General features: G+C 40.7%; 1 protein-coding gene across 1 annotated transcript in view; it reads left to right on the top strand.

Annotated features, from left to right (window-relative positions):
* The window catches only part of LOC122810707 (adhesion G protein-coupled receptor E1-like), a 160980-nt gene that overhangs the window by 140150 nt on the left and 8342 nt on the right, over positions 1-12488 (top strand). The window lies entirely within an intron of this gene.

Genomic DNA, 12488 nt, shown 5'->3' with positions numbered 1-12488 from the left:
CATATGTTTGCACACACACAACATTGAGGTGCAAAGTAATGACTGCTATGTGTAGTTCTGTGGTCACTGTAACTGGATGGGCTGTCATACCATGAGCCATCATCATCATGCATCATGTGGTCACTCACAGCTACTAATGTGTGACAGTCCACCGCCTCGCATGCTGTACCTGTACTGCAGTGCTGTGGCTATGTTCACAATTACACAGCCACTTTGTACATGGGTGTGTGGGTGCCCAATAGGGAGCATTGCCTAACATGACTGCGTTATGTGTTGAAGAGTGTTGCACAGCCCCATGATAGGCCTCTACCTCTGAGGTTTATCATGTGTGTGTGGATGACATGTGGGATACAGAAGTGTGACCTTACAGCAGGTGTGTGGTAACGCCATATGTAGCATGTTGAGGTGTACTGCGTATGATAAATGTGTTATGTTGTGTACAGCTATAGCAACTATGCCTATCCAATGTGCAGTACGGTGATGCCACAACTGTGTCTGATGCTCTGTGTATTGCATGTCATTGAGGCAGCTACTGACATTACTGAGCTGTGCAACGTCTTACAGAAAACATGCATGGCATGCATTATGAGTAGGTGTGTTACGTGTACATGGCCTGCACCTCACCTATGACATGCACATTTCATTACCAACATTGCAGTTATACCACACTCACCAGCATGGATCGTCTGCCCTGCTGTCACACCAGAGGGACCTACGACAATATGAGAGAGTTCGTCAGTGGCCACAACTGTGGCATTGCTACTGTGGGTTTGCTAAACTATAGTAAAACAACAGTCGACAGTCACAGGTGTACAGATAATATTCCAAATATCAGTATTGCACAACACTAGGCAGCACAACTGCTAAACACACAGTACACATCTCACGTAGACATAATCTAACAATACAGGTAACTGTAGTATACAGATAGGGCATGTTACCTGCACGCTCCATGTGAACATGCTGGGTGGCTCCGGCCTCCATGATGACACATGTGTGTGGGAGTTGCTGTTGCTGTCCAGGAGCCACCACGCTTAGGAGCAGCTCTTCCACTCTGGTGAGGGGGGATGAATGGCCACCCCACCACCTGTGGCAAGCTGTTGTCTCTGGATATCAGACACACGCTGCCGGACATGTCTAATTAAATCACTGCAGTGAAGGCGTACCTGTTCATATGTCCGGTTATGCATGCCTATGTCATTTACCCGACAAACAAGATCTTGCCACAGTGCAGTCTGCTCATGCTGGTGCTGGCTGCTTCTGGAAAACAACAGTGTGTAGTGCTGCACTAGGCTTTGCTGGATCACCTCTTCCTCCTCTGCTGTGTAAGAAGGGTTACGTTGGTGGGCCATCAGGCTGAAAGAGAAATGAACAATATGTGTGAGCGAGTCCTGTGGCACACTTTACACCTTTAACCACAGATATCACTTCACTGCCATATATACCATCCATTTGTCTGTCAGAGGATGCACACGTTCAATACCACATATTGGTTCTCAGGCCACAACTGACTAACAGTGCCTGGCACACTCTATATATCAAACCACTATACAACAGTACCCGGCACACTGTTTGTGACACAGTGCACAACCTCAACACAGGGGTATATATCACGCTAATGCATGAACAAAGATGTCATCCATTGCAATGAATGTAAAGTACAGTTACAGTAGTACCAGTAACCACCCTAGTCATTGATGCCACAGCCCTGCCTAACATATGTGCACAGTTGTTAATATAGGTGGCATACTGCTGTAACAGAGTATATATGTTGCTAGATACACACGTAAACCCTGTAACACACATATGATTGCGGCCATGGTACAGGCATAATTACCCACACATCAGACAAACATGCAACACACCACTGTATGCCAACACAGATGAGCTTTACCTGTGTACCATACAGTACTGTGTGCCACTACTTACAAATCCTTATGCCTGAGTTATGTCCTCTCTGCAGACAACAGGAAACACACAAGACAGTGTTTCCAAGCAATGTGAACACACACCATACTGTGCTGTTTAGGCCTACAGCTTCAGGTAGTACTACAGTTCATATGGAAGTCAGATTCACCACAGTCATCAACAAGGAATTATGTCACATCATATGCCATAGTGCTATGCCTGCCTAACAATAACATACACATCTTTTGCTGGCCTCACAGCTAGGATAGACACTACCATGTCAGATACAACTTCACACTATGCTATCACACCTTTACAGACCTTGCACACATTCAGCATTACACTTATTCAACCTCACATAGCAGGTATTTCATTGAGTACATGTGTGAGTGCATAGTGTCATAGGTAGGTGAGATGCTATTGGCCCTAGGGCCTACAGCAGCCTAGCCATATGCTACCCTGGCCTTTGCCACACATGTACTTTGATTTCACCTGCCCCTGTCAACCAAAACCACAGAGATCGTAGGTTTATCCCGGGTATTACTTCTGTCTTCTGTGAACAGACAGAGGCACAGTATACTATCTCGAAAAGGGCATAGCAAAATTAATTTAAAAATGGCGAAGCCAAACACACTCTGGCTAGGCTTATAAATGCCCTAGGGCAGATAGCCTAGTATGAACCTATGAACCTAAGAGGGGATTCCTGGGGTGTATTACCAATCTAGGTTTAGATTTCGAGTTATAGACAACGTGTGTATAATGCTAAGGGGTGGGGATCGTACCAATTTGCTTGAGACTAAGGAATATGAATGGATTCTCAGATTGGCTGCTGACCATTCTCCAGGACTAAATTCCATGGTTACATTAAAACCCATCCTCACTAAATTGCAACAAACTAAACTATACTGTTCGATTTAAAACTGTTAGATTTATTATTGTTTGAAATGTTCAATGTGCTATATGTTTTTGATGTAGTATATATTTTTGATGTAGAATATCTTATTAGTCTTATATGTATTTTACCACTTGAAGGCCTTTTTATGTTGTTTTATTTATATTTGTCACATGATCTTTGGGCTGCATGTCATGTGATATTTTGATGTGTATTTAAACTCAATTGATTTTAAATTGTTTATTAGCATTGAGAAAGGGTTATACCCGAAAGCTTTGCCGTTTGCTGTTTCATAAAGGCGTTTTTTCTCTACGAACTGTGGTTTATTTATTGATTATTTGCAGCTTTTTGTATTTTGTTCTGGTGTCTTGCTGCTGTTTGGGAATACCAGAAGATTTTGTGCAGCCCGTTTATCCATTTAACAACATGGAAGTTCTGAAAACTACAAATTCAGTTAAGTCTCTTTTAATGAATGAGACTAACCCGCTTTTGCAGTTTGTTTCTACAACATGCCTGGACAATGAGAATGATGGTCCTTCTAATATTGATAACACTGTGGATTTTAATATGAAATTATAATTACTAGAGAGAAAAGTAGGTGCTTTTAAGCGCCTACAATGGCAACATTTCATTTTTTCGGCTTATTTAGATAGGGGCATTATGTCAAGAGGTTTGAGAATCCTGAAAATGCCCTCATATGGGAATGCTTACCCAGACCTACTAAAACGCTGGCAGCAATTAAACATCAAGCTGAGCCTGGATTACATGGCTCTTATGAACAATTTCTTCTCCGCTAGTGAAAATGAGCTGAAGGAAGAAATTATGACTATGGAAAATACTATCATGTCCATGCCTTGTTTTAATAACATGATGAGTGTCTATCAGCAAATGCCTGATAGAATGCAAACCCTTGATGACAGACTTGAAGCCACTAAAAAGTGTAAACTTATCCGTGATGTCAATGACATCGAAAGGGGTCATATTTTCTCTTGGCCGAAGTATGATTCGAGTAAGCGTTATAATAATGTAACGCATATTAAAAAAGTTCCTTTAGACACTCTGGATGATTTCACTGATTCTTTGCCGGCTAGTCTGTCACTCCAGGAATCGGCATCTGTTAATTCCTTGAAACAGATGAATGAAAGCACACCTACTGTGATGACATCGGATGCAGCTGGTGTGAGTGTGTGCTCGCACAATGGTGAAGAAGACAAACGAAATGGAGGTAGTGGTACACATTTGAATGGTGCCAAAAAAACTTATATTAACATTGAATTTGTCACACAAATGTTTCCAGTTAGATCAGCCAGAGAAGATCTCAGAACGCTCTACGCTGAGAAGTAACTCGCTAACAAGGCAAGCTGCAGCTCCAATTAAAAGAAAGAGTGACAGCCCTTTAGGGCAGGGGAAAATGAGCCAAAAATAATAAAAGGTACTCCAAATCTATCTGCTTTTGACCTAAAAGATTCGCATTACTCTTTATTGCAGAAGGGACTCAGTTTTATTCCAATGGCCAGTGATGATTTTGTCATTGCTTTAACTGACCTTAAACAATTCGTCAGAAATGTTAATCTTAAAGTTTTGTTTGGTAGTTTATTTTCTGTTCAAACCTGTTGTAAGAGACGCAGTACCTTTATTCCTGTCAGTATACATGTGTTAACTGCTTTCCGTGATTTATGTGAAATGGAGTTGAGGGATATATATTCTGAAGATTTGAAAATGAAGCGTTATAATTTAACATAGGATGAACATATAGCTTTGACAACATTACAGGCTAGGTATGACATTATTATTAAACAAGCCGATAAAGGGGGTGTGGTAGTTTTAATGGACCAGGTAAAATATTTGCAATCTATGACTCTTTTACTTGAGGATGGCAATGCATTTAAATGTATTACACATTTGGATGTTAAGAAATGTATAGATTCAGTAAACATGATGATATATGATTTACAAATTAATGGTGACATTAATTTGGACTTATTTCATTTTTTTAATGTCCCTTGTCCGGTAATTCCACAGCTCTATGGCCTTCCAAAAATACATAAATCAATGAATAATCCACCTATGAGACCCATTGTGTCTGGACATGGTTGGCTCACTGAGCCTATTTCCATTTATCTCCAGACACAGTTACAACCTCTTCTCTCACAATGTAGTAATGTTTTGAGGGATACTACAGATTTTATATCTAAATTACAGCATTGGTAGAATGATTCAAACATTACTTTTATAAATCAAGGTGATTTTTTATTCGTAACCTTAGATATTTCATCTTTATTCAGGGTCATACCTATCGATTATGGCATTGATTCTATTAGGGATTTTTTGACTTCACAGGCTACTGTAACAGCAATGTATACAGAAAATATCTGTTCTCTTCTGGATATAGTCTTGACTAACAATGTATTTTTATTTGATGAACGACTATATCTGCAATTAACTGGTGTAGCCATGGGTACATCAGTCGCTAATACTTATGCTAATCTGGTTCTACACCAGTGGGAGAAAACATATGTCTGTAGTAATAATAATTCCTTGAACAAGTGTGCATGTTTCTATCAACGCTTTGTAGATGATTGTTTTATGATTTGGAGAGGCTCATCATCTCAGCTGGTTGAATATGTGCAATACTTAAATGCAACTATGAACTTTTTAAAATTTAAGATGGATTTTTCAGATTCATACAATGGCCTTCCTTGATGTTAGAGTACAATTATTGGAAGGGTCTCTTCATACTAGTGTCCACAAGAAGGTTTATGCTGGTAGGTATATTTATAACACCAGCATGCATGCCCCTCATGTTTTCAAAGATATAGTGACATCACAGTTCAGTAGGGCTAGTAGATTTAAACACAGATGAAACGTGTTTTAAAAAACAGCTTGATGAAATGATGGAGGATTTTTTGAATAGTGGGTATGATTTTAATTTTTTACTAGATCTAAAAAAACAGATTATCGCTGATAAAAATACAAAACTTAAACCAACTTTTTTATTGAATGATGAACCTAATTCTACTCTGAATAAGGTTAAACACAAAGACCAGAAAATTAGATATATTACTTCATATAATATTAGGACACATTTGGTTAAGAAGGTTATAAAAAGGAACTGGGTTATTTTAATGGCATCTGATGATGTTAAAGCTGTTTTAGATGACAGACCATATTTCTCATATAAGAACATGAGAATTTTGAAAAGTAAGTTATGTTACAAGGACTTTAACAGAAGTTTTAATTTACCCACTTTCACTAGATCAGGTACATTTTGTTGTATGAATTGTTCTTGTTGCTCTGATCTCATGAGCACTGATAGTAATGTGTTTAAACATCCGATAACTGGTAAAGTACATAAGTTTGACTTATTAGCAACTTGTACTACTGTTAATGTGGTTTATTTAGCAACCTGTGTTTTGTGCCCCACCTTTTATGTGGGCAAAACAACAAGGAAGCTGAAAGAACGTATTATTGAACACAAGTCAGAGATCAGAAGAGCTAATGACAAGAATGCTTTATTTAAACATATAAGCACATGTGGTTTTAACCATAGGTTTAGATTTCGAGTTATAGACAACGTATGTATAACGCTAAGGGGTGGGGATAGTAACAATTTATTTGAGACTAAGGAATATGAATGGATTCTTAGACTGGCTGCTGACCATTCTCCAGGACTAAATTCCATGGTTACATTAAAACCCATCCTCACCAAATTGCAACAAACTAAACTATACTGTTAGATTTAATACTGTTAGATTTATTATTGTTTGATATGTTCAATGTGCTATATGTTTATGATGTAGTATATCTTTTTGATGTAGAATATCTTATTAGTCATATAAGTATTTTACCACTTGAAGGCCTTTTTATGTTGTTTTATTTATATTTGTCACATGATCTTTGGGATGCATGTCATGTGATATTTTGATGTGTATTTAAACTCAATTGATTTTAAATAGTTTATTAGCATTGAGAAAGGGTTATACCCGAAAGCTTTGCTGTTTGCTGTTTCATAAAGGTGTTTTTTCTCTATGAACTGTGGTTTGTGTATTACTAATCTCCCAAACAATCATCAGGGGTATTTATGACAACTGCTAATGAGGAGCCTAGTTTGCTATTGCTAGGTGGTCTATTCCAGAGTATGGCATATCTTTGAGATAGGAACATATCCCTCCAGCGTGTGCTGTTTAGTGAGCTGACAAGGTTTAGGGCCCTAGAGCATGTAGCCCGGAGAGATTGTGATATGTTGCCATGGTGGTTGTCACACAGCTATGGGTCTGACATACCTCTGTATGTCCGGCAGAGGTCATCTCTGTGTGGGCGGTTTGCAATACAGTCTAGCTGTGGTTTTGTGAGCCAGTCTGCATAGAGCATCTGTTTGAGGCCAGTATTACCCTTTGTGAGGTATGTCTGTGGCCTTTCCACTTGCTGTAGTTGTCATGTGAGGTACATATCACACGGGACATTGTGATGAGTAGAGGGGAACACTGACCTATATATCCCTACATGACACACCTGTTGTCATGACACATACCACATAGACAGATTACAAGTCTAGTGTGGCACTGTCTTTATCAAAGGGGAGGATACTGTCCACCTGTGTCCCATGTTCCCTTATCACACCTTCAGTGTTAGGTAGATTTCTACCTATGTGGTAGTTAATGGGTACAGTGTTTTGGAAAGGTGGAATGGCACTGCAGTATCGGCACTTGTCTACAGTCCATGCCTTGGTCACCACACACCTGTTACAGTACATATGACCCCGTATCTCTCTCTCTCTCTATATATATATATATATATATATATATATATATATATATATATATATATATATATATATATACACATATCCATACACATAGATGTACATGTACACATCCATTGCTGTACATATGGATGTACATATAGGCACATGTACAGTCCAACTTTCATGGTGGGGATATCACTTATGCGGCAGTTGTGGGATGTACAGTTATGTGATTATATTGCACAGTGTTGTGCAGAATGCATTTTGGTGTCCTCAGCCCATGTAGCTTTAGCAGGCCTCACTGGCTGTAACACAGCAGAACTGACAAATCAATCCCACAGCGTTTAACCACCAAATGACATATATCAGCACTGCGTGCTGTTTTCTATGCCTCACACTACGACCTACATAGATATATGCACATAACAACCTTCAACGACATATATGTGTCCACCCTTCACTAACAGTTGCAGTATGTCCCTTGCCCTATGCACATGTGCAGATACAGATAGATAGATACTGCTGCCACATATGGATGATTTGCCATGTGTAGAGTACTCTTCAGGAACATCTACATGCCAGCGCATACATATGAGTTACATACCTTACCTTTGTTTTCCCTGCTCCATCTGTTGTTACTGTTTTGTTGTTATTTTTTTTTTTTTATTTTGGTTGTTTGTTTTGGGATTTCTCTGTCTGTTTCTGTCTCTGTTTCTGTCTCTTTTCTCTGTGTCTCTGTCTGTGTCTCTGTTTCTCTCTCGCTCTCTATCTCCCTGTTCCTGCAATGATATTATTGCATGTGTCGACAGCAAGTACAGCCTGCTTTTCTAGGTAACTGCACATGTGCATGTGACATCCTCTGCACCAGTTGCTGCCCACCATTCAGTAATTGCATGCAGCCTGCTGTGTGGTGATTGCAGTACTCACTGTGATTGCAGCCCACTGCTATAAAATGCTAGGTTAGGTAGGCGTAGCCCTTTCAGCTTTCCAAGGTGGGGCCTATGCTTGTTTGCTCTGGACACTGTTGTGTCAGTCAGAAGGTTGGTATTTGTCCCTTATCTGAAGCTAGGGTTGTAGCCAGTGATATGCATGTTGTACTCAAACCTGAATGTTGCTGCTTCCGGTACACACTTCTCAGTGTAGACATGTACTCACCCTCCAAATCCTAACACAGGATACATGGGAGTATGTACTTTCTTTCTGAATTAGACAATTAACTGCCATACAAATGTGGTTATTGCAATGCATTCCTGTGGCACATGCACTGTTTGTGTACTGCTATACTGTAATTATTAAGTTACTCACTTCTGAACAGTTTGTGGTTTGTTTGTGTTGACATTAGCACAGGCTGCTCAACACAACTGGACATATTTCAGTACTGAGTATGCCTACCTACAGCCTTGCTTTTGCCTGAATACACAGGTATGTCATACCTTTGGGTAGGGGTGCAGAACTGCAAAGAGCATTTCTTATTATCATGTGAGGTTTATCTTGTTGAGCATACAGGGTTGCTGTGTACCTGTTAGTCTATCAAGGCAAGTAGTCTGTCTGCGTAGCTCCCACCTGTGGACATATCCAGATGGTAGCTAGAGGTTAGCCTATTATTCTTTGTCTGTGCACCACACCAGTCTTTTCAGCACTGGCACAATGGCATTGTCACAGTTGGTTGCTAGCAGAACATGGCGACATCCTGTGATATTTCTGTGTTGTATTCCTACATAAGGGCATGCTTGTGGAACTCCTTCCAAAGCTATTTGCAGAGTGTGCAACAGCAGGAATGCTGATATGCCTGTGTGTTTCTGCCTCTGCCAGGCCTCAGATACTCTCACGTATATATTTGAACAGCCTCAGTGAAAGGTACATATAAGTGAGATACACCTGCAATATATTACAGACATATTGCAGTTGGGACTTTCTTGAGAATCAGAGCATATGTATTACTACACCTTTTCTGTCGTGCAAGCAGTGTCTACTCTCACCTATTGACATTATTCATTAAGTGTGATTCCCCACTTTTCTGCCTAATGTTAGTACTTTTCAGAATAATTCAGAGGGGCACAGGTAACATTTGTTTACAAATCAGGGACATCCCTGTAAAGCAGTCACAGTTTGGGAGTCTGGCCTCTGCCCTATTCAACTTTGCCAGTGTTTATCCTTGTCTGATACTGTGTGGTGTTTGTAAGGTGCTAATGTAACATTATTCCCTGCTAGAATGGCTGGTTCTCTTTTCACAGTCATGTCATGCAATTCCACAACAACTGCTGGTAAAGGCCAACAGAACAGGATTTGTGTTATGCCATTCCTAATTTCCATTTAAATTCCCTCATTGTAATGCATGATATATTTATTTCAGCACCAAGTTATTTGTATATCTGCTGTGGCTTAGTGGTAATTCATGCAGTCTATTGTGTCAATGGTCTGGGGTTTGGCACTGGCAGAGGTTTTTTGTTTTGCTGCTGAGCAGAACAAGGGCCCTGACATACAGTGACTAAGGCACTTTTAAGCAGTTGTAAGCAGGTTTATGCAAGTTTGCTTGATGCTTAGCAATGCTTAGCTAAGCACACACATGCGCACACTCGCTTAAATCTGCTTACTACTGCTTAAAAGTACTTACTCCCGTTAACCCCAGCGCACCTTCACAGACCCGAGAGTGGCTGTGCTGGGGGCTGCGTAGGACGCGCAGGCTCACCCATGAGATGCGCCACTCTCGCCTCGAGCTGGCGTAGGGGATCAGTGACTGAACGCTGGATCTCCCTACGCACCACAGCCTGGACCCTTCGAAGGGTGACAGGTGGCACTTCTCCGCCCACGCTTGCATGGGGGGGGATGAGCTCCATCCCCTGCAGTGCTTCTACCCGAAAGTGGGACAGGACCAACGGAGGAGGGGAGCCCGGGCTGGGCACGGGACCTGCTGGTGCCAGGTGCACTCGCCAACTGAGGAGGGACAGGTGGGTCCACTGGGACCCGCCTTCCCATACGTTCTGTGATTAGGAGTGTTTAATTACAAAATAAACAACAGCATTCCAGATTAGTTGTAACAGCATGCAGTAATATTCCCATTAACCCAACACACCAAGGTTCCAACAGTTGAACAGCAAGCATAACACATGCATATATTGAACAACAGTGGATATTCCAACTGCATGCAGGGATGATTGGTAGCAACAGGCCACCATGATTGTGGTGTTTGAACAGGGCGCATGCATCAAAGTGAATGCAAATATTTATAGAACAATAGGACATACATCCCAACAAATATTTGAGATTACACATACCCATTGAGGTGTGGAATTGCATGGTTTATGCACATACAGTAGGGTGTAGAAAGAAACCTCAATTAACATCTTATAAGTACTTTTAGTCTACACTGCATTCCTAGTGACTGCAAGTGTATATCCCCTACATGTATTATTACACTTGCCAACATGCATTATGTTGTGTAATGGGTTTGGCTAGTTCAATATATACCTGACCTATATCTGACATACTAACTGTCCATGATGCAGATGTTACTGCTACATATTTCTTGATTTCATTTATATTTCTTTAGCTATATATCTGGATGTTTTCACATGACATTTTCACTTCAATTTGTACAGAACCCTGTATTTCTTGAAGCACAGTCACATTTCTGGGGAACAAATTAACATGCTACGTGTGCCAGATTTACTTATGCATGCCAGCCAGTAAGTGACTGTTGAGGACTGTATATATGCTTCACAGCTACTAGCACTTCCATCACCCACTTTAAATGGGACTGCACAACTCTGTGTTGCCAGCACTTATTAAAACAGTACTATTTGTATAATGCAAGGGTACAACAACATTTCAAAGTAAGTGACACAGACACACTCCGGGTTTTATACCTTTATTAATTACATTACATATTTTTCCACAGGCTCGCTCCTTTATTTGATATAACAGTGCATATGGAAGACATATTCAAGACATATTATATCTTTATTAATAGGTTAGAACACTCTTTTTCAGGCTCGCTCACTTATTTTATATGACAGTACCTGCAGAGATATTATTCTGGACATATTTTACCTTTCTTAATGGGTTACTACACTCTTTTTCTGGCTCTCTGAATTTTTTATATGACAGTACATGCAGAGGACTTATTCAGGGCATTTTATGGCTGTATTATTGGACTACAACACTTTCTTTCATGCTCTCTCCCCTATTTTATATAACAATACATGCAGAATAATCACTAACCTGCCTGGTGGTGCAGCCTTAGCAGCCTATCTGCATAGGCTTGCTGATTCACAGCACGGTCACCTGCAGCTGTGAAGTAAATGAAGGAATATTGAGACATACCTATCCATTATACAGAATCAATTATCAATTCTTACATACTGCATTCCATGGCTACCTACTCAGTTGTGGGGCATCTTGAATCACACAGGCCTCCTGTATCCATTGGATCAGGCGGTCCTGCTTCCATCTCTTCAGGTCTGCATGGTGGTGACGGACCTGCTCACCAGTCCGAGGAACGCCTGTGGCACTGGTGAGGTCATGAGCTAACCGGTTCCAAGCCTCTGCCTTGTACTCTGTCCCTTGGAACTAGCCCTGCAGGAGTCTTGACTCATGACGGTGGACAAGGAGCCAGACCATGTATTTCAACTCCTCGATGCCCCAACGTTGTGCTCGGAAACGTATACCCTCTCCAGCACCAGCCATTTAACTGCAGATGTGAGCTACAATCAGTTATGGCGAGTATTCCCGCCTATGGGGCTTATATATGCCGCATTTCCCGCACTTTTTTGTGATTGGCCATTTTTGAAAATTCTCGGCTGAATGCAGACCTGCTTAGTAATGGTTAATCTACCATTTCTAAGTATATGTATGTTAACAGTGGCTGTTTCTCCTAAACTGTCATGGCTTAGTGGTTCAGTACTTTGATTATGGTGCACAGAGTCCTGGGTTTGAACCTTGTCA

This window comes from Protopterus annectens, chromosome 9.part0, assembly GCF_019279795.1.
Source record: "Protopterus annectens isolate FY-2018-M chromosome 9.part0, PAN1.0, whole genome shotgun sequence".
NCBI classification, from domain to species: Eukaryota; Metazoa; Chordata; order Ceratodontiformes; family Protopteridae; genus Protopterus; species Protopterus annectens.
This window is presented reverse-complemented; position numbering and strand designations above follow the sequence as displayed.